Source organism: Topomyia yanbarensis, chromosome 2 (assembly GCF_030247195.1).
Source record: "Topomyia yanbarensis strain Yona2022 chromosome 2, ASM3024719v1, whole genome shotgun sequence".
In the NCBI taxonomy this organism is placed as follows: Eukaryota; Metazoa; Arthropoda; class Insecta; order Diptera; family Culicidae; genus Topomyia; species Topomyia yanbarensis.
In genome coordinates, this window is record NC_080671.1 from 168,926,310 (window position 1) to 168,950,433 (window position 24,124).

Genomic DNA, 24,124 nt, shown 5'->3' on the forward strand with positions numbered 1-24,124 from the left:
GTTCTTGTTCACTCGCCTGTTTTCATATGTTACAATTTGCTATAAACCCTCCCCATTAAAACATAATTTATTGAAGGTCTTTTAACGGTAATCTATTAATTAATCAAGTATCTTACTAGGTGATTGGCATTATTTGGCTGATCCATCTAGTAAAAATAGGCTGGTCTGTCCAGAAAATATATTCAAAAGAAAAGTTCCATATTGAGAGCTGTGATGAGGAAGCCCACGCCCGCCAACGGAAATATACAGATTCTCCATGAAATACAAAATTTCATTTTCCATTTAAATTTTCAATAATGTACTAATGAACTTAAGTAAACAATCTTAAGTTTAAGTATTTCTTGATCGATTAGTGGTGGAAAAAATGAAATTATTTGATAAATTACATTGTTATGCAACGTTCGCACTACCAGTTAAAACGGGTTTTTATGCTATCCTGGTGACATTTTTATTGTTGCTAATTATTAAAACGTGTTATAACTCTGTAGTGTAAACATTGTATTATTAAACCAATTCTGCAGCGTTTTATGTTATATAGGTGTTTTATGTGGTAATAGGACTGACATAATTATATCTTCAGTACAGCGGTTTGTTTCATAATTTAAAACAGATTTATTTTAAAATTTAAATTAGTATACCCAACCGTATTTGTTGTATACCTTAAAACGCAATTAGAACTGTGTTTCAAATACATAGGGTAGGAAAGATATTCTGACTGGTTAAACTGGGAAAACAATTTTAAGTCCAGTAACGCTTAAGACATGGTTTGAATTTGAATCGAAAAAGAACACCCGCTTCAACTGCTGCTGGGACGGTAAGTTCTGTTTTAAAATTTTCCGTTGTGTGCAGTACGAAACAAGTGTTTGAAATTAGAAAACAAAAAGTTCTGCTGGGAATGTGATTGTTTCCGATGCAATTACACTCAGATTTTTCACGCAGGGGATACAGGCCGTGTAAATGAAAACCGCGTAAATTTAAAAAAAAACGCGTTAATGAAAACCGCATAAATTTCAAAATCCGCGTAAAAAACCTGAGTGTACTCTCCTATATAAAATACTACGCTGCTGAACAGTGCAATAATTACAGAAGCACGTTGTCAGATCCCTTACTGATAAAAAACATATAACCGAAATATGAAACATGAAAACCAATTGGCTCTTTACCCTACGCAGCTACAAAGCGCCGTAAACATGGATTAACAAGTTACAACGCACACGCATGCATAAAAATAAATATATTTTTTTTCAAACGCAACACTCTTAAGCAGCACACACCGTATTGAATTAAGGTTCAAGTTACCTTTTTTAAGCATGTGTTAGAATTGAACGCTTGGTAGTGTGCGTAGGAAAATTTGTGTTCAGCTTTGCCACCGGATTATCCATTTAAACCTTTTTAAAACTCTAAAAGAAGAATATCAGTCGATTTATTAGATCATCACGATTCAATTCATGCAAAATACCTGCTGGAAAAACCATCGGCTTAGCTAAATGGTGCTTTTGAAAAAGTGGCTATGGTTTTTTCATTGCGCAGTTGTGTTGCGTACCCCAGCTCGGTGTGGTAGTGTGATAAAAAATCACAGCCACTTTTTGAAAAGCACCATCCAGCTAAGCCGATGGTTTTTCCAGCAGGTATTTTGCATAAATTGAATCGTGATGATCTAATAAATCGACTGATATTCTTCTTTTAGAGTTTTGAAAAGGTTTAAATGGATAATCTGGTGGCAAAGCTGAACACAATTTTTCTTACGCATACTACCAAGCCTTGAGGTAACTTGAGCCTTAAATCCAAACCACCCCACCCACCCACTTTGCAAATCATTCTTTGACACCATGCTGGTACCCGACAAATCCGCACACGGCCACCGCTGCCGAAAATGCATAGCGTCTACCGCTTATTGTAGTGCCCAGACGCTGCAGCCATGACCTTACCCGTTCGACATAACAACAAAAACTGATTCAAACGGGTACGCGTCACCTCTATTTATAAACTAACCGTATATGGTTTAGTCACTTAGGTGCGAGTGTGTGCAAATGCCAACATTACCGAAAATCGATAGCGCTTATTGCATCGCCCGGAGACGACGTTGCTCGTGTGGGATAAGAGCAACAACTGATTTAAACGGACATGCGTTGCTTCTATTTATGACTTTTCGTGTTTCATTGAGCAACTAAGCTGCCCTCTTTTGACGGCTGTGTCTGAGAAATCTGCCTCACGAATGGTATTTTTCCCGTTTTTTGTGAACTTTTTAATTTTACCAATTTCCAAAAGTCTACTTTTATTGGGGAGATATTAAATTATTACCAATATTTAAGTTAGGTGTTTCTGAATCGGTTGGTGTATGAATGATTAAAATCCATCTAGTAATATCGGAGTTATAAGCGTGCAAACCTTACATAGTTTCGTTACATGGGAGATAGTTTAGATTTTAGAATGACACCTAGCCCCAGATAGTGGAGTAAGACATTTTTAATGTCAAAAAAAGTTTGATTGTGTGATGCGCATACATGAACAGCAACCGAAATTCGTCATTCCACCGTTTACTACCTTTGCGGGAATATGAGTTTAATACCGCAATGCGCAATTGCGTGGTCTGTTACCGAAAACACAAAAGAATCTTACCCAAAAGTAATAGAAACATACCCGTCGGATTTTGGGTGTAGCATTAATCTTTGTCCCACTAAGGCGGCGTGAGATATCGTAGAGGAGATGGATGTCGCCAGTCTTTACTGCTTTCTCACCTTCGTCGGCTAGGGAGTCCACCTTCCGGAATATCTGCAGCATGGTTCCCCAGCACCTCGACGAAGGACCTTCTTACCTCAACATCTTCCAGACGACGTGTGTTAAACCGACGCCCGATCTTCTCCTGTCGTTGAATCCCTACAATACGCAGCCGGATCTCGCCAATTAGGAGATGGTGGTCGGACGCTGTATCGGCGCTACGCTTGTTACGCACATGAAGGAGGCTCCTTCTTCATTTTCGGTTGATGCAGATGGGCTTGATTTGATTCTCCGTGAAGCCATCACGGGAAACCTATGTCACTTTTTGTACTGGCCGATGGGAGAAGAGCGATCCCCCGATAACCATGCCCTTGTTGCCACAACACTCTGAAAAGCAGCTCTCCGTTTTCGCTCATTTCTCCGAGGCCATGACGTCCCATGACGTGCTCATAGTCCGAGTTATCGGAGCCCACCTTCGCGTTGAAGTCGCCCACGTAAATCTTGATATCACCTTTCGGAATTTTATCCAAGACAGCATTCAGTTGACTGTAAAAGTTTTCCTTTTCTTGCATTTCGGCAGCATCAGTTGGCGCGTAACGTTGGATCATGGTAAGGTTTCGAACCCGTGTTTATAATCTGGCAACGATTATTCTCTCATTAATAGGCTCCCACTTCATTAGCGCAGTGTAGGCGTGCGCGCTGAGCAGGAAGCCAACTCCACGGTGACGAGGAGCGTGTTCACCTCGTAGACCAGATTATAGCAGGATTTGACCCGACGGCAATCTGTGTTCTCCAAAGTTCGGCCAACGGACTTCGCTCAGTCCTAGGATCTCAATTGGCAATTCGTGCCAATTTACCCTGACGGGGTAGGGTTAATACATTCCAAGTTTCAATTCGTGTCCGTTGTTTCATGCTAAAAGTCGTTGCCGTTAAATCAGTTTGTAATCTTTCTTTTTCGGTTTCTAGTCCGGTTTTTGAAATTTCGGGAACAGTAGGTGGTTAGCCTAAGGTTTCCTATCACACCGTGATGGGGCTGCCATCGGACATTATTTACAGCTGTGACATGAGAAAATGATTGATTTGTATGAATAGAGCACGAGAGATGTTAGCAAAACTAACATGCGCTTATATGAATTACCCAACAAAAAATTCAAAGCTAATTTCACATTAAGACGAAAATGCAACCAATATTATCTCCATTACACAATTTTATCGATATAAAGTAAAGATTTTTTCAACCAAAAAATATTAACTTATTCAACAAATATCGAACCACTGTTTGAGTTCAAAGAAAATTTATCAACATTCAGTTCGAATTATTTGTAGTTCACCAAAGGGGCATCACTAATAACTGCTCAAGATTTATATTTTTTGGGGGAAAACACAAGTAAATCAATTAGTTTCAAAAGGCATTTACATTTGTCGATCGCCACCTTTACTCAGCTCGCTTGGGCGACCGAGCATCTTTGATATAGTATACCTAATTAAATCTCATATCGTCAAGTAAAAGGAAAATCAGAGCAAAAGATCGTTGACTCCAGAGTTTGGCGAGAAGACGGCCAACGATATTGTCCGGGCAACTAGAGCATGGTGTTTCGCTTAAGCAAATCCCTCTGTAACGTTGGAAATTGATGTTTACTATTGCCAACAGTGTCGTAATAAATAGTAGTATGTTCCGTGAAAAAGCCGACCACTATTTTGCAATATTACTTCATCCAATTTCCTTTAAAACGAACCATTAATTCCGATCCACATGGTTATACAAACTGCGAACATTTGGTTTCTGTTCACACCTTGGCAATTTCTCCCGCTGCGGCTACTATTCATCGCACGTGTCAAAAAACAAAGCACTAATAATATTGCGGTATATATGGCGAAAATGCAAATTGAAAACTGCTCATTCAGTCATGATATACATTTTGCTATGGAGGAAACCGTTCGCCTACACGATGACAGAAAATAAATACTATATTTTGCAGTAATCTATGCATATTGTATGGACATATAACTATTTGCGATCTTTCCCCTTCATTCTGTATCGACAAGTGCAAGAAACGTTTCAATTTCACCGGTTTTTGTTGTTTGATTTGGTTCCACACATTTCCCCAACCCATCGGAGAGAAGGAAAGGTATTTTGCTACTATCGCGTGCTGCGACGAAATTTCATATTCATCACTGTGTTGCCTTCATGCCACGGTTGGGTGACTTCAACGCTTATCTCTTTTTTGTTACTCGCTCTATGATTGAAATTGAACCAGGTACGTTCACTTTTGCTGGTGTGATTCCGCAAAATATCCATCATAATCGTCAGTCTTCAGTGGCTCGCCGTTCGTTATCCCTATAGTTTGTTGGTGGCATTGGCAGTAAGTTTAGGGAAAAGTATAACATGCCCAACCACAGGTTGTTTTGTTGCCTCACTTGTTTTTGCTCTCGAGCGCTTATGTTTAATTCATACCGGAGCAAAACTTTTATTTTCATTTCGGCCATTTGTATTCAATCGTCTAGCTAACTGTGTGACGACTAGGCATATCCCGATCAGCCACAGCCCGTTAGTGCGGTCGGCTCTCCGTATCAATTACGAAATCGCCATTGAATCTGTCAGTCCGGAACAGACATTACTCAATCAACAACGGTGCGCACCACGGTTGAAAATCGTCATCAGTGGTGAGGCTCGTGTTGTGATTTGCACAGAAGGAAGAAAATCGCTAATAGTACTAATAAATACATGATATTAAATAGGATAATGGAGAGAACTGTATCTCCAGCGATCCAATTAAATTAAAATAATTGTTAAATGGCAATATTTCACGACCCACTTTATCGATTCAAACTCCCAGACATGTATCGATCTTATCGAGCTGAGTCGAATGATACTGAAACAAAAATAATATTGCTAGGATGAAAAATTAACGTCGTGTGTCCTTTGCAAATGCACGGACATTATTGAAAAGTTATGATTGTCAAACGTGTGTAGAAACGTTATTCTTGTTTAATATTTTCTTTTACGGTTTCTTATTTTTATCATGCGCTTGTATTTAACAAAAGCTCGCTGTACACATGATAGGTAATGTTATAAGATTAATAGTTTCTTATTTTTATCATGCGCTTGTATTTAACAAAAGCTCGCTGTACACATGATAGGTAATGTTATAAGATTAATAGTACCATCCAACAATAAACAGACGGATGCTGATCTGATTGGACTCTTCTTGTCTTGTAGCGCAAAAACTTCAACTCACATTAGCCTTCAATACTAGACAAGGTAACGATCAGCTGTCCAACTTTAAATCATTGACAGACTATTGATTAATCTCGAGTTTTATCGTACTATTACGACAGCTTCTCGGGGTGGCGAAAAGAATGCGGATTGATTATGTAGAAAGAAGGCGTTGCAAGCTGTTTCTGCGCACGGTGCATTTTTCAACAACTTCATCAGGAAAAATCTATCATTTCTTCTAACTTTTGAATTATTCTCCTCCTTACTGGAACCAGTCACAATCCACCTGCTTTGTATTTGAAGCAAATTACATGCAATAACTACAGCTATCGTCGAGTTTTTTATGCAAAAGCGCAATACACAATACTCTACAACCCCTTATTCAATCATTTTTGGTCTCAAATGGAAGGAAAAAATCCACAGTTTCAGGTTTTGCAGTTACTAATTTGTTTTAAATAAAGTTGCTAGGCTCAGTATGCCGTTACGAAGCATCCAGCAGACGAGAAGCTTACAATGCAAACTAAATTAGCCGTTGTAGTTCGATGATGAATCAGCACAGAACTCAGATGGATCAGCACTAAAGGTACCGTCTTGAACGTTTGAATAATAATCCTACCCACTGGTCAATCGAATGGGTATCTAACTCTCACTTTATACGAAGACACGGAATGTAATAAAATTGTTGAAAGAACTCACAAATGCAGCTCAAGCTTCCGGCAAGAAAGAAATGTGCGTACTAAATTAAATAAATCTATCATAAGCAGGGCGCGTTCGAAGGTTAATATATACGACTTCAACGAGTTCGTAAAGCAGGGATAAAGATTCATGATAAAATAAAACTTATTCACGAAACCTTGGAACTTTCGAAATTCTTTTCCTGGCAAGGTTCATATAGGGTGACGAGCCTTTTTTCGTCATGTTTCTATTATCACCCTACCCATTTGAAGCCGTTGGTTAGAGTAGCGTCTGCCACGTACCCTATAGAGAGTTTTGATGTCTTTGCACCAGATTTGTTTTGAACACTGCTCTCGTATTAATTTGAGCTCCTTCGTTTTACTACAAATATTTAATACAGTCTATTCTCAACCACCCAAGGCATCAGTCACAATACCAGTGTGCTCTCTGCTGCTACCCAATCCAGCGCAAACAGTTGCTTTTTTCTTGTGTGCATTGTCTGAAGAACAAACGGAACCGTAACTATTATTCTTGTGATATATCAAGATGACTGAGTCTCACCAACAAAATGTGATTCTTCGGCCTAACACGGTGGCCATTGACTTCCGGTCTTTCCGCATAAGACCGAGTATTGGTGATGTGGAACATTTGCTGAAGGTGAAAATGCAGGTTCGGTTTTCGGAAGTCAGCTTCATCCAGCTGGAACACGTCAGACACGCGGTGCCGGTAACGTCCAACAAATTCGCCCAGGCGAAAAACTTCATTTCGCAAAACAACTTGAAACACGTGCTTGATTGTGACACCGCTAAAATCAAGATTCCAATATATATATATATATATATATATATATATATATATATATATATATATATATATATATATATATATATATATATATATATATATATATATATATATATATATATATATATATATATATATATATATATATATATATATATATATATATATATATATATATATATATATATATATATATATATATATATATATATATATATATATATATATATATATATATATATATATATATATATATATATATATATATATATATATATATATATATATATATATATATATATATATATATATATATATATATATATATATATATATATATATATATATATATATATATATATATATATATATATATATATATATATATATATATATATATATATATATATATATATATGGATGACGCGGAAACGTGGAAGTCAAATTACATTTGCACGTACTTGCAAAGTGGCCAATAAAAGATTCATGTCCTATTTCGGAAAAGTAGAACCCATTACGGAGGACACGTGGAGGAACTACTTTCCAGGTATTTCAAATGGTGTTTTTGTGGTGAGAATGCGGGTAGACCAACCCATTCCCTCCTATCTTACCCTGTAGTACAAAACTGAAGGGGGTGATACCATTATACAGCGAACTCTATATACATACCAAGATCAAACTAACACGTGCCAGTTCTGTGAACAAACGGCACATTACGGACAACCCTGCCCAGAAATCACTGGAGAAAGCTCACCCGCAGGAGGAAATGCCAACACCCAGGCTCCAATATCTTTTCCTGAACCACAAACGGTTGCCAAATTTGTGGCTGCTGTTCAGGCAATAATGACAACTGCAAAAGCTGCGTCAAGCGCTTCAAATTCAACAACCAATGAAGTTTGTATGGGATTTTTCGACAATTTACAAGGAGAAAACACACTAACTCGCATTTTCGCCGCTAGATGGCACTGTATGCATCGTATTATCACTGTAAGTGAAAATAAGAAAGATAATTTAACTGCCTACAGCTTTGTCGAAGACTTCTAGTGAATACGACTTTGTTAAAATAAGTTATTAAATTTTTAACGAAGTGATGTTTGAGTCAGTTTTGCATGGGGCCTAGCAGTGCATGGTGGCGTATCAGTACTCGATTCCCACCAACTATACATTTTTGTGAAATAATGGTTAGATTTAGCTGAATAGTATGTTCACAAGAATTGTAGTACATAATAGGAGTTATGCTTTGGTTAGAAAATTTTAGTTCCACCTGTGACCGCATAGAAGGCGCCAACACTAACTTTTCATAGAAGAGAGATAGAATATCGAGATGTTCGGAAGAGTTATTTAGAAATGCTAGATCTACAACATTGTGGAAGACACCTAATCTCTATCTCTTTCCGTTGAAAAGCTAGTGTTGGCGCCATCTATGCGGTAAAATTTGGAACTAATATTTTCTAACGTAACTCGTATCACTTACTATAAATCTTCTGAACATACTATTGACCTAAACCTAACGATTATTTTTCACAAAAATGTTTAGTTCGTGCGAATCAAGTACTGATCCACAACCATGCACCGTTAGGCCCCATGCAAAACAGACTCAGACATCACTTCGTTAAAAGTTTAATAACTTTTTTTAACAAAGCCGGATTCACTAGCAGTCTTCGACAAAGTTGTAGACAATGAAATTATCTTTCTTATTTTCACTTATTTTCACTAGTGATAAAACGATGCATACAGTGCTACCTAGCGGCGAAAATGCGAGTTAGTGGGTTTTCTCCATATAAAATGTCGAAAAATCCCATACAAACAACAGGCACGTTGGTCCGATAGCTAGACTTGTCCGATTTGCTTCAAATTTGGAACAAGTACTCCTGGTGGGACTAGCAATCGACTCAGGCATGGGCCGATAGGGGTCATTTTTTTCCTGTCACTCTAATGAAGAAGCTACCTCCAAAGATACAGAGTTCACAATCGTGACCCGCAAGGGCAAGAAGCCAGGAAGAACATCTGATCACGAGTATCAAGGCAGTAATCAGGATGATGATACGGACGACAACGAAATGTGGATGACCCCGAAGATGCAGTTAGAGAGAAAACTAACATTTTCTCGACTCGAAAAAAGATCTCCGCTCGCACTGGCAAGTCGCGCGCACGGGATTTTACAGGCTCGAAATAAATAAAAGTTCATTTTTTATTTTTTACATCTTGTAAATATATAAAAGACCCACGGCTCTTCTAAGCTAACGCATTGAGCCGTGTCAAATAAACGAATTGTAAAAAAAGAAAATGTTCAATAAACCAATAGTTCTTATTGACAATATCTTTCTTTTCGCGTTGTTCCAGTTACCCTTCACCCCCTCACATTAGTGCAGAGTTGTAAAAAAATCAAGCTTTTTTATGACTGCTGACAATGAACCTGATGCGGATTTTGCTGAATGGAATACATTTTCATTCAAAAATACGCGTGACTCGTTCAATCGAATGTCGTATATTTCTATTTATACCACTAAATATCTAGAAAAATGTTTTTTTAAATCTTCATGAAACATATAACCCCGAAATATGATCGATTACATTATGCCAGGGTCCACAACTCACACATAACAGGCTAGCTACTCATCACTGAAAGCCATTCGATGAAAAAAATAACAAAACCATTCTTGTTTTCCTAATTAGTTGAATTCAGCAAAAAAATAAAATATGTTATTAAATTTTCATTATTTTTGCAATATTCTCAAATAATAGTATTTGAAAATTATTGTTGATTTTGACAGCAAACTAGCCATGATGAACACCCTACTGAAATACATCGAATAAGAGATAGCAAATGTGTACATGTTGGGCATGCCGAGGCTGAATCCTTCGTATTCTGAGGCTGAGACGGACAGCATCAAAACAACAGAGCTAGATTATTGTTTTCAACAAAAAGAATCAAGAATTCAACTACTTTTTTAGTTGAAATTGTGATAAATCGGTTTTCATTGCACGATAAAACGGCTGATATCATGAACCTGAGTCACATTACTCAATGTGTCAAATTCGAAAGTAAGCTATAGAATAAAATATCACGATAACGTGAACAGAAATTACGAGAATCGAGACTAAGATCAAGAAATCGTGAAAATGAGTCACTCTACTCGTGACTAAAGTATCACAGAAATTACAAAAACTGCGACTAAGATCCTGAAATCATGAACATAAATCCCGCTAGTCTGACAGAAGAATGCGATAGTAAACTCGTAAATATGCTTCTGAAATCATGAACATCGTTTGACCAAATTATGAACAAGAATCAGAACAAAAACTAAACATGTCCAGGAAACAATAACAATAGCCAAACATGCGAATGTAACACCATCATGTATATGTTCGGAGCGAACTAGTTTTTTGAAAATACAAATAGTTTCATTATTACGAGGTTTATTATTCATAATTTCAGGAACTTGGTCACGGTTTTTGTAAATCGTTCAGTTCAAGAAACTGTGATCTTTCGTTCACGAATTCATGAACGAATTTTTCTCCGTGCATGAAACGTTGAGATATGATGTGACATCGAAAAATTATTTTGACGACATTTGGCTTTTTTGGATCTTGGCACTTTTTTTCTATTGACAGTGTTTCTGGATTTTAACAGGGATGTAGCCAGGTTTGTACAAAAAGGGATTTCCACCCCTCCGCAGATCACCCCTCATTACGCCCCTCTCAGACCACCACCCCATCCATCCCTCATATCATCAGGCATACCAAATTATGTTGGGGAGTGATTCATTGGTAGGTTTTTCACCATCCTCACAAGCCCACCCCCGCATGATGAAATTAGTTAGCAGGAAGCCAAAATTGATCCAATACTGATTAGGCTACTTAAGTAGGATATTTTTTGTTTCAAGTCTTTCACCGTCACCGTAGGTGCAAAGTGTATTCAGAATGCAATAGACATTTCCACCATTATATTATATGTAACCAGCCATGGAGTCATAGTTTGGAGTAATGAGAAAAGCATAATTGCTCCACTAGGTGGGTTATAACAGGTTTTTAGATTGCTATTAATTTCTGAAATAATATCCAAGATTTTTTCTATAGTCTGAAATATAACACTGATGATGTACATAAGAAGTGTTAGAAATACGCGTATCTATCACAGATACAATTGAATAGTGGAATTCAAAAGTGTTACCAAAAAAAGGCCATTACAGAGTGTAAGCGAAAATAAAACTGTTTTAGATCAACTTTCTTTAATAGCTCTGTATCCTGTGATCAGTAGACTGATTTTTTACATCTTTAGAAATTTTATTTGTTATTTTTAGATACACAATTTGGTCGATGGCACCGAGTCACTAGAACTTACAGTTAAAAATTAGATTCAAGCTTTAGATTGTGCGACAAAGTCGGATGCTGAATTTTGATTACAACAGTTTTAATATTTCCAGCAAACTTTGTACACTCAGGTAAAAATACAGCGAATTTCATAAGAATATCGTATAATTTTTAGCCACAAGTAGCACGTATGTAAATCATAAGATTATCTTATGAAACCGCATTTATTTTGTCAAATCGGTTTGCTATAATTTCATGCTCCTTAAGACATCCTTGAATTATCATTAGACGATATTATACTTTCTCTTATGTTTATGAGAACCATACGATGCTCGTATGAAATTCTAACGACTGGCCTTTGCAATAACTTATAAAAAGTTAAGGTATATATGTTTTTCATATTAATCTTAAGAAAACATAGTTTTGTTACTTTTCTATTCATCATAAGATAAATCTTATGAACTTCGCTATACGTTTTGCCTTAGTGTATACACACCGGCCGGTTGTCACGGTAAAGATAGATACGTCTACCTTTATCAGGACACATGATAGTGAACTCGGGTGATTCGTAGTTATTCTGCCTAAGCTCGACCCTCATTATCAGAAGGCAAAAATTAAGCCTGCATGATATTAAGCCTGTTCTAATGACCCTGCCACTTCTAGCTTTTGCCACTTCTAGCTTTCCGATCTGTTTACTTCACATCCTTGCTCTCACTTGAGTACTATGGCTCTAAGTTTCATAACTTTCCCTACCCAGTAATCTCTAGCTAATTGAATGTCGTTAAAACGTAAAAAAGTTCGTGTCTTTAGCGAATTTGTTGAGACTTTATTGTAGTCATGAATATTAACCTGAGAAAATTCACCATAAATACTTCTTGGACGAAATACCGTCAAAATTATTTTATCAAATGATGCGCTGTTTAACGTTTGTAAAACTCATCGATGATACTAAACCTCCGAAATTGGCGGTTTCAAAATGATGTTATCTTGACCTTAAATTACTGTTTTTAAACATTTGATCTATACATATAATTGGTCATATAACAAAAATTAAATGCTCATCAAAATCGATCAGGAACTGCTAGAGTCGAATGGAAATCGTCATTTTTCATAAATTTCTCTCTACATTCGGAAAGTGTTATCCTCGTTATTAATCATATTACGTTTTCGTCTCAACTCGACGCATTCCCAAAATAAAAACCTGTTTTAATTCACCTAGTGGTGCAATTGTGCTTGTCTCATTTGCCCCAACTGCGACTCCATAGCTGGTTATATTCAATACAATGGTGCAAATGAATATTACATGTTCAGTACGATTTGCACATACATACAATGGATCGACAGCCACGATCTTGAGATACTATGTGATACTGAAACATCGCTTGAAACCAGCGGCGGATCATGGAGAAAGATCCGGGAGGTCCAAGTCCTGCCGAAAATTTTCAACTTGTTAAGAAATTTTAAACTAGTTTTAATTTTAAAGTAGCAACCCCTCACTGCATACCCCCCTCGGGCCGGTATGATTGAAAATTTTTAGAGTGATTGCATAACCTTTCTATATGAGAAAGGCAAAAATGTACCAAAGTCTAAAAAAGTCAATTTTTTACAAACATCTCAATGTTTCATGCATTTTAAAGTCGTTTGGCATCAAAAATACAAATTTGATTTTGAAAATTTTTCATTTCAGTTTATATGGGAATTTGCTGCGTGATTGCACTCTTCAACTCGTAACCCCGAACCGGAAGTCCAATCATAAAAAATTCAATAGCAGCCGATGGGAAGGTTGTACCTTTCATTTGAGACTAACTTTGTGCAAATCGGTCCCGCCATCTCTGAGAAACGGAGGTCACATTTTTTTCCACATACACACATACACACATACATGTTCCGATCTCGACGAACTCAGTCGATAGGCATATGACACGGCCCTCCGGGTCGGGATTAGATTGACGAATTTTAGAGTGAATGAGAAAGACAAAAACATTTTTAGCAAATGTTGAAAGTTATGCATTTTTTTGGTGAGCAGTTCTATGTTTCATAGACATTAAATCAAGTTTAGCTTCGCTTCCCATTAAATAAAGACCCTTATTACAGTACATCTCTACAAAAACGAGCTCAGTTTGAAAATAAATCTGAGGATTATGATTGATTACAGAACTCTGGAATTTTCTATTGGAATGTTTTCAGGCAGGAATTTGATATTGATGCTATTAGACAACTGTGAAATCAAGACCAATAGATCAGTTACATGTCAGGAGGACCCCATTCCGACAATTTATCAAAAGTCCTCATGATGTTTACAACAACAGGTTATCAAACTACGGATCAGATAATTGTTATTGTAATATTGAATTAAATCAGTCTGCATGAATACATTTTCAACTTCAATTCAATATTTTTTTGGGTGTGGTGGTGGGGGGGGGGGTTGTATGGTGTTAAACTCCAAAACCTTCTCTTGGCTACGCCGTTGCTTGGAGTTATTTATTTCGCTTCTCATTTTCCGATATGTTTCAGATCGATCCGATGGTTATAAGTAAGAAAAATTGCAGTCAGAAGGTTCGCACAAATGAACATTTTTGCACTGATAAGTTATCAAGTTCCTTTCAGACAACTTGGAAGTGTTCGGTGATTATTTCTAGCGGTTGTAGATAGAAAAATGAAATACAAAATTCGTTTTATCGAAATAATGTTTGGCTTATTTCAATGGATTATTACTATATTGAACAATAAATAGGCGACAAAGAGTAATCCACAAACAACAAGCCATAACTTTTACAGTATTCAAAATAGATATTTGAAGCCTTCAGTAAAGTTATTCGCAAAAGTAAGAGCTACAAATTTGCTGAAGACATCTTTTCGATATAATCACTTCCAAGAAAATTTGTGAAAATATCTCACTCATAAGATGATTAATCAGCAAAGGCACAATACCAAAAGAAAGAGCATATTGCCTCCATTATATTCTCCGAAGATACTATTGACCTAAAATAAGCCGTTTTGGCGTTAATAATAGATTACATGTTTTTGGTCATATTTCTGGCAATGGGAAATGATACAAATGTTTCGTCCGCATTTAATGTTTAATATCTCTTTTGATAATAGTCCGATTTCAACAATCTATAGCTTGTTCGAAAGGTATTCGTTGAAGCTGTCTAAAAACATATAAATTGTTAAAATTTATTGTCAATTTCGGCAGATAATTTAAAAAACTGCAAAAAACGCCATTTTTACGCATTCAAACATTCATATCTTGGAAACTAAGCATCAGAATCAAAAACAAATTAATAGCGTTCATACTGTTTTTTAGTTCTTTCATTTAAATTTAGTTTGGATAAGATCGGTTTAGCCATTGCTGAGAAACACGAATGAGAATTTGTCCGTTACATACACACACACACACACAGACATTGTCCCAAATCGTCGAGCTGAGTCGATTGGTACAAAAGACTCGGCCCTCCGGGCCTCGGAAGAAATCTTGAAAATTTGAGCGAATTCTATACATTTCTTTTATAAGAAATGTAAAAGGGCAATGAAAATGAGGAGAAGAAAAATAAGAGTGTTTCGAAAAGAAACTCCAATTGAAGAGGGATGATATTTTCGCACAAAATAAGAACTACAGATGGCATTCTGTCAAAAACTCGGGTTGATTGTATAGGAAAATATTCTAGCTTCCTCAAGTAGCAGTTTTGTGGTACACCGGCAAGGTTGGTGTGTTGAAAAACGTATTTTTATATTTGCTCATGTCAGATACATATTTGGGCAGAGGAGAGGGGTGTGTGTGGCGTAGGAGCTATGTTGTGGCTCGCTTGTATAATGTCCTTAAGCCTAGCTAAGTAAGGATGTTAACCAAAAGGCCACAGATTTTACAGTTTATTTGTTACTCCATCAAGAAAGGGGGTAACGGTAACGAAAAATTATCACCACTTCAATTCAACTAGAATCGCAAAATGTTTACTTTTTCGATATAATATTTGTAAATAGTAACAAACTGGAATCGGTGGCTGCTCACATATCACCAATATCTCTATTATCGGCTAAGATTGAAGAAACTTTTTGATGTCATAATATTGCAGAGAATTCCTCCCAAGTAAAAATTCAAGTTTTATAGCACGCTACACGTGCAATCTAAGATTTAAGAGTTGTTATAAAACATCCATAAAACCTCAATTGTTTAAAAAATGTTTTTCTTCGGATAATATCTCTATTCCTGTTTGCACTAGAATCAATTAGCGAGATGGATTTTGAAGGATTTGTTCAACGAATCTAGAAAAAATATTAGTTTTTGACGGCAGTGTTGCCAAATATGCAATTTTCTTTGTTTTAAAACTACATTGTTCTCGTAATACACATATCGGTTACTGTAGGCCTTTTTGACACATAAAATGCTCTGTCGGTTTCTGGCACTCTCTTGGGATAATGATGACATGTTTCTCAGGATTCTGTTTGGTTACTTTCCAGGATTCTGATCGAAGTTTTCGTAGCATTCGAATGCAAACTATTTCAGAATTTTGATTGAATTCTTATCCTCATTTCTATGGCTTTTTCTCTGAATTTTGATGCAGAATTCTAGAGAAAAGCTTCTTAGATGTCTAGTGGAATACTTCTCAAGATAGAATTCTGCTGAGGATTATGAATTATTCAAGATGCTCATAAAGTCATGTTTTTATTTTCCATTGAAATCCGGTGTAAAATTCTGATGAATATTCTGCTCTGAGTTCCAGTGGACTTTGACACAATATTACTCTTCTCGCATTATACCCCTCAACAATTGATTCCTGCTGAGAATTTCAATGGAATCTTTAACCCCTTCATGTCCATATTATTGATAAACAGCACGTTTATAAACGACTATAATTTTTGGATTACACATTAGTTTACGACGACAAGTAAGGCTAATAACTGGAACTTTCATTTGAGCACTAACAGTTATGAATATTATCAGAAGAACAGAGGTTATTACAATTAATCTGATTGAAGCAGTGCTGCCAGGGATAATTTCTGTTAATGGTGAAAATGGAATTTTGGAATATTTTCATAGTCTGGCAAAATTGATAAAATTTCCAATTGCATGAAAAAGGCTGCCTAGCCTTAAACTACCTTTTTCATGCAATTAGACTAGATCGGAAGCAGGATGAGCAGTTTCTCGCACTGCGAAAGAAGCACCTGTCTTTATTAAGCCAGGTTTTTCCTGTTTTTATGACGCTAACAGTTCTAAGGAAAAATATTTTGGAACCCTAAATGCGGTAGAAAAAAGTTGGTTAAGAAAAGGTTAACCCTCCGGCAGTCGCGCTTATGGCCCACTGAACGAGCAGCCGTTGGTTCCCTAAGACGATTTCGCTAGATTTTCAGAACAACATGCACTCAGTGCACTAGCGCGACTTCCGGAAGGTTAACAAGATTCTCATAAGAAACCCGGCAGTCACTGGAGGCGATTTCAATTCTTGGGTAGCTCAAGCAAAGATGGATGTTAGGCTCGGTGAGGCCACCGAGAACCCATCATCTACGTAACCTTTAGTGATCCTTCGCTGGTGACAAACATGAGTGGGAGAGTTTGCGAAGTGGTGATCAGCTGCCAATCCGGTACGACATTGGTCAACTAAATGATGCTACAAGGACAGGAACAAGGACAAGGACAAGGATCTCTTTGTGGCGGCACAGTGCGCACTCTTCTAACTAGAAAGAATGAGGGTTAAAAGAAACGCTAGCTGTGAAATGTGACACCATCATGTAAATTAAACTGTATCCAAGAAATAGACGACCCCCAGCTTGCTTAGTTACTTTATTTTTATAATCGAATAATTTACCCCGGAAAATCGAAGCCAGGGGTAATCGAGTTTGACCTGTATTGCAAAATGCACACCTTTATTAAAAAAATGATCTTAGATTTCTTACCCAAATAGCTACAAACAACTGATACATACCGTTGACCTCGGTCCCAATATAAATAATAAATGAAAACCAACTGAAAATATAAATCACACCTTGAAATTCTGAAAAATCGACTAGGGCCAAAATAGGTACATTTACATTTACCATAATAGGAAAATTTGCACTGACCCTTTTATTTCCAATTTATTCGCAAATGAAGTTAAAATTCATAAAACAACACAAAAAACAAATTTGATTGCGTAATCGTGTCGTTGGCTGATAAATATCTAAAACTGGCCACTGGGGAACCTCATTGATGGATACCGCGTAAATTCCAAAATCCGCGTAAATGAAAACCGTGTAAATTTCAAAAACCGCGTAAATGATAACCGCGTAAATTTCAAAATCTGCGTAAATGAGAACCGCGTAAATTTAAAAAAACCGCGCAAAAAAACCGCATAAAAAACTTGAGTGTACACCTTAAAAATCACGAAAGCATTGGATTTAACTCAAATCAAATGTATATAAAAGCAGATTAGGCCATTACAAATCTTTTTTAAAAATTATGTCCAAGTACAAATTTTTTTCTGAAGGGGGGGGGGGGCAAACAAAAAATAAATATTTATTTTAATAAACACAATTTTTTTTTCTTTTTACATTTTCTTTCGATTGTTCTCGTGGACGTTTCCGCAGGGTGATTTCGTATAGCGGGGTTGAGCTATTTGTTTTACTAGAAAAATTCAAGCAAACATTACTGAATCAATCAAAAGTTCACATAGGAAAGGGATGCTAAAGTTTTCGTTTTAAATAATTTTCCGAACAGCGCAATTTCTAAATTCCCAATAAAAGCTTGAAAGTTCTCTAAGAACTTAATTTAAACATTAAAGAGTACTTTAAGGTATTAACTTTTGGTTGCTTGAATAGTTTTCGTTCCGTTATGGCGGCACATGGACCGACTGTACACATAAGGCATGAAAATCGGTCAAAGGTGAACCTGCTTGATAACAATGCACAGAAACAGGATTGCAAAATTTCACTTATGGACTTTTGGAAAACATTCTGGAATGAATCCAAAGGTAACGTGTGCGTCAATGGAATTATTCATCTCAGATATGGTTTTCTCTGATATTTTTTTCTATTGCGTATCTCGTATACAGTAGCCTGGCGAACGTACATCCTGTGCATACTATACTTTTTCGAACTCTAGTGGAAACATCAGCTTTGGTTTATCGCTTGTGCTTGAAGACTTGTAGATTTGTTTGTTTGGTACATGATAGTAATTCGGTTCGGTTCCGTGTACATCTTCGAAATCTTTGCATTTTTCTCCATCTTGTTGCGCAGTAGGTAGCCACATCAGAGAAATTCATTTGATAGTCGTACGGATTTATGAAATGTATAGCAATCATCAGTTCATTTTTTGCCTTTTTCATATAAGGAAGACTGTGCAATCACTCTGAAACTCGACTTTTTAAGCTACACCCGGAGTGTCGAGTGTCATATACCACTAGATTCAGTTCGTCGATATCTGAAAATGTCTGTATGTTTTATAGTATGGTTAAATAGTTTCAAAACTGCATTGGTCCTAGGTGGGACTCACATTTGTGCCTAACCACTACTAACAGTCCTCACTTTTCTTCCTTCCTTTTGTTCCACGAGACTGCATCGAAGCGTTATATCGTGGGGAGGCTGATTCAGTCTTAAGACAAAATGATACATTAGAGCGGTTTAGCTCCGAACACATATCCGGCTAATCGCAGTGGTGAACTTCCGTTAGCCATTTGGCTCCTGTTTCTGTGAATCATTTAGTTCCTGTTTTCGCGAGCCATCTCAATTCCTCGTCGGAAGTTCTCCCGATACCGATGCCTGTTGCGCGAGTCATTTAGCTCCCAGTTTTGTCGCAATCTACACGCATAGTCCATAAATCCTACTCAAAGTGCCAACCAGTACTTGGCGAGGAGGGTTCGGCGATACCGGATGGAGCGTAGCTTCTGGTTCGCTGCTTCCGGTTCGTTGAAAACTCGACGACCCACTCTGGTGCTTCACTCGACCTACTCGATCTTGTCCCTGACGGTGAAACTAGTTTGCTCGCATGCTTCGGTCCAGCGATTTCCGCTGGTTCGTGGTGCCCAGTACACTGGTGCCTCAAGCAAAGCTGTGGTTGCTCTCACAGCCTTCCCCTTAACATAATCGTCGTGACTTTAAAAGTTCAAGTCGATGATATATTTTACGACCGCGCTGTCTTTCGGCTGCTAGTCATCACCAACTCTGTTTTATGATGGGCAATCGTCTCCGTGTCGAGTGTCTCCTCTTCTAGCGATTGTCCGATTACTTGGAACACCACATCATCCGTGAAGCCGAAAATCGTTATATCTCTGGGAAGGTTCAGCTTCAATACTCCATCGTACACTGCGTTCCACAGCGTCGAGTCGAGGAACGTCAGTTGTAGTTGTGATTCCCCCTTGTCTGTCTCGTAGATCAGTGTTCGGTACTGAAAGTAGCTCTATAATATCCTGCAGAGTTACTCATGCTGTACAGTGAATGGGCGATTGCTTCCCAGCAAGTACTATTGAAGCATTCTTCACACTTAAGGGAACCACCACGCAAAAACGATATCCTTATCTCTGCTGTCTCCACAGTTCCCACAACCGTTTGGATGGATTTCACTGTAGACCTGCCTATAAGGAAGCCGAATTACATGAGATGCCGTTCTCACGGTCCACGTACTTCGTTAGCTTGTTCAGGATTACTCCTTCTCTCTAACATTACCAAGGGATATATTGACTACGCTGAAAGATTTCCATATTGTCCCGGCATCGGAAGCAACATCAGCTTTTGTCGCTTCCCATTATCGGATCGTTTTGAACATATCCGGGCTCTCATGTATCGCTTCACTTTTATGGCTTTCGCCATTTCGATAAGCTGTTTGTTGGTAAATCGATCTTCATCTTTGTGATCATCCTCCTCACTGTACGGCGAAAATAGATTCATGTTGTGGGGAAAACCTTTCGATGGTGACCTCCATCTTTTCCGGGCACCTTTCAGGTGGTGCAGCTGAGCCTTTTATCTTTGTTATGCCAACTTTGTAGGTCTCTCCTAAGGAAATTCGCGTTGGCTTTGTGGCAAGGCTTTCTTGTACAGCTTGACTGCTTTGTTGAGAGCGGTTCTTGCAGCTCGCTTCCCTCGAGCTTTCTGACTTCTTTTTAATTTTAAATATATTTGACACGGCTCAATGCGTTAGCACAACTGAGCCGTGGAGCGCACCTTGGGGGTCATTTGGTCCGTCTTCTCTTGCGTTTTCGTTTACGTCCATGTCATCATCGGTACTGCATTCATCTTGCTCATCGTCGGATGTTCTTATTTGTTGTTTGTGCTTACGAGTCGCTATTGTAAATCCTTCTTCATCGGTATTAGATTCCTTATTGGTGGTGTTGGTTGTTGGTTTAGAAACATTTGCTGTAATCGTTGTTACTTCGATGTTGGTAATGGCAGTTGGTTTAGTGGTACTGGGGCCGATCGTTGTTGAGCTGGTGTTTGTGAATGTCCGGTCTGCAGTCGTTGGTTTACCAACTGGTTGTGGTTTAACATACGATGATTGTATACCGGCTTTGGTCGTATCAGGTGGAATTTCTTTAGCAGTCTCTGCGCAAGGTTTCCCGTGGTGTAGCGGATGATCAAAATATTGACAGGTAGGAATCTGTCCTGGGTGCGTGACTAGTGGTCCTTGAGAATATTCAACACCATGAGGTGATTTGCATGTGAAAGTCAAGTAAGAGGGAATAGGTTTTGTCGGACGCATTTTCACCACACGAACTCCGTTGCGGAGTCTTGGGAAGAAGTTCCTCCAACTATCTTCCTTAGCACTCTTCATCTCTCCGTATTTTGACAGGATTTGTTTGATAGCGAAAGAACTAGTACGTGGTGCCAGGTCATGTATCTTTATTTCAATGCTGTCAACATCTATATACGTTGGTATACTGTATAAAATGTTATTACATTCGATGACTTGTTTCAGGTTGTTCTGGGAAGCGAATGATTCTGATTGACTAATATTTTTTAACATATTCAGTACCGCATGACGTAAATGGTGGAATTGCACCGCATAAAGTACCGCAAGCTACGTTGAACTTCAAGTTCACCTTCAACATTTGCTCCCCTTCATGAATTGATGGTATTACCGGATATTTTGTGTAGTCAACAGCAATACAGTTTGCCCGCATCGTGATATACTTTTGCTTGGCATTGTCACTCATTGTTTGTTCACGTATCACACACTAGACAGAAGGAATCAATTTTTGCCAATCGTCGCGCGGGTAAATTTGATTACTTGCCCTGCTATTGCAGCGGAGCGATTTCTAGCTTCTGAACTTCTCCAAGCTCGGAGGTAACTTATATGTAGATCGATAATCGTCGTATTGCATCCGGCGACCGTTTCTCAGTTTCCCATCCCTTGGTATGGTCGCATTACACGCCTTTGTTAGTAGTGCCGTGAACTCGTTCGCATTTAGGTTGAAGAGGATACCCTCAAATTCAAGTTCTTCGACGGACACGTTCCTGTGAAAAATCGCTGTTTTCCATCTTCACTCGTTTATATATCTCCTACATATTCATATTCATGTGTAGTCCATAGTCCTGTTAACAATGCTGTACCAAATCGCTTGGTGGTCGCTGTGGATATATCCTCGCACACTTTTCAGTCCATCTTTCCGGTTACTCCAAGGCTACAAAAATTGACATCGATAATAGATTCCCGGTTCTTTCTGTGGTAAGTGCCGATGATACCATTATTTGTAAGATCTATATTTAGCTTTGCTAGAGCATTCTTGATCGCTGATGGCCAGACAAAGTTCTTTTGATTCCAGCGTCTATCTCGAAAATTTCGCATGTTTCTGGTTCTTGGAATATTTCAGAATTAATGTCTCTTCGGCTTCATGGAAAACGGCTTATTCGATTTTCACAAGCTTAGCCTTAAATGGAAGGTTTAGTAGCAGATTTTGATCTGATCAAGTTCATAAGAATCGCACATATGGCTGCGGATATACGGTATGAATACTACGATCCCATATGAAATCTTTAAATGTCAAAAACCTTTCGGTAAAGCTCATGCATATTGAATATTGAACCACATATAAATCTCCAGGAGTCTGATTTGAATTCAGATTGTTTCTTTATCGAAATTATTTTCGAATGCAACGATCGATTATGTCTCTATCGACTGTTGCGTTTAAAATGGAATCGATTCAGAAGTCGGTCTGTATTAGCCTTCCCATGAGATCCCGAGCAAAGTCCAACATCAAAATTACAGCAAATAGACAACATATTTTGATATCAAGCATCAAATTGAAATCTTATTTTGATATCAGTTTAAACTTTTTCAGATATAACATTATATTTTGATCTCATTTTGATGTGCTTACATTTTTAGAAAAAAATGTTTGTTTCTATTTCTTTGACAAACATCAAATTGATTACTTATTTTATTATCAATGAAATATTTCACCATCTCAATGAGTTTTCAATTTGCTTTCACTGATAGCATGAATAGTTTTCTGTTTGATGTCATAGTGCAATTTTTCTGCTTTCGATTTTGATCTTTTAGCCGTTAAAACGACCAAAATGATAACAACCTGAGCAATCATTCCCTACTACATCACAACATCAAGTTTAGTTCTCAATTTGTTGTCAGACTCTGCTCGGGATATTTGTTTGGTAATACACAGATGGGTCCTTCCTTCCGCGACCAGCAAACGTTTCATTTGATGTTGGACTGGATCGATGATCTCATTTAAACTTCACATTTACCCGAGAATGGTCAAAATAAAAATTATCATGGGATGATAATTTCTAAAACTACCATAATAGTTTTCAAAACTCTATGGAAGCTATTGTTGTTCTTTAAAACGTGACAATTTTTTGAATCTTGGTTATTTTAAAAAAAAATATTTGCCCCCTGATTTTTTTCAGCGATTTTGAAGGGGGGGGGGGGGGGGGGTGACATAATTTTTAAAAAATATTTGTAATGGCCTTATTTATGGAATATAATTGAACGTATTCCAGTAAAATTGGTGGCTATGTCGTATAACATTTCGCTGGCGGAGTAGCTCCATTAAACCGCCTTTGGCGCCATTAACAACCGGTAGCAAAAACATTCATTTTTTACTAGCATATATTACTTTGGCACAAACCATGAGTGAACCAAAACAAACTCTCTCATCGGTGAAGTGGGATCCACCTTTTTCCAAATCCGCACATTATAATTATGTGCGATTGTGTGTATGTAGTGTGAAGAAATACCTTTTTGTTTTCATTGGACCTTAATTACTTAACAAACAAGAACATCGTTTAATGAGCTTCGAGCGTGTGTAGATAGTGTAAACAAGCCTTCAATGCTTCAATTCACGGGATCTAACACTTGCATCGTTTTAAAAGGCGCGAAACCTTGCACATATCGCTTCACGCTAATATATTATGACTGCCAAAGTGATTCATAGCACGCCTCGCAATACGAGTGCCTCCGATGCAAGCAACTCT

At 37.6% G+C, this 24,124-nt stretch overlaps 1 protein-coding gene across 1 annotated transcript in view; it reads left to right on the plus strand.

Annotated features, from left to right (window-relative positions):
* LOC131682066 (uncharacterized) overlaps positions 1-24,124 on the plus strand; it is a 311,928-nt gene that overhangs the window by 264,273 nt on the left and 23,531 nt on the right. The gene's annotated exons all lie outside the window — the stretch shown is intronic.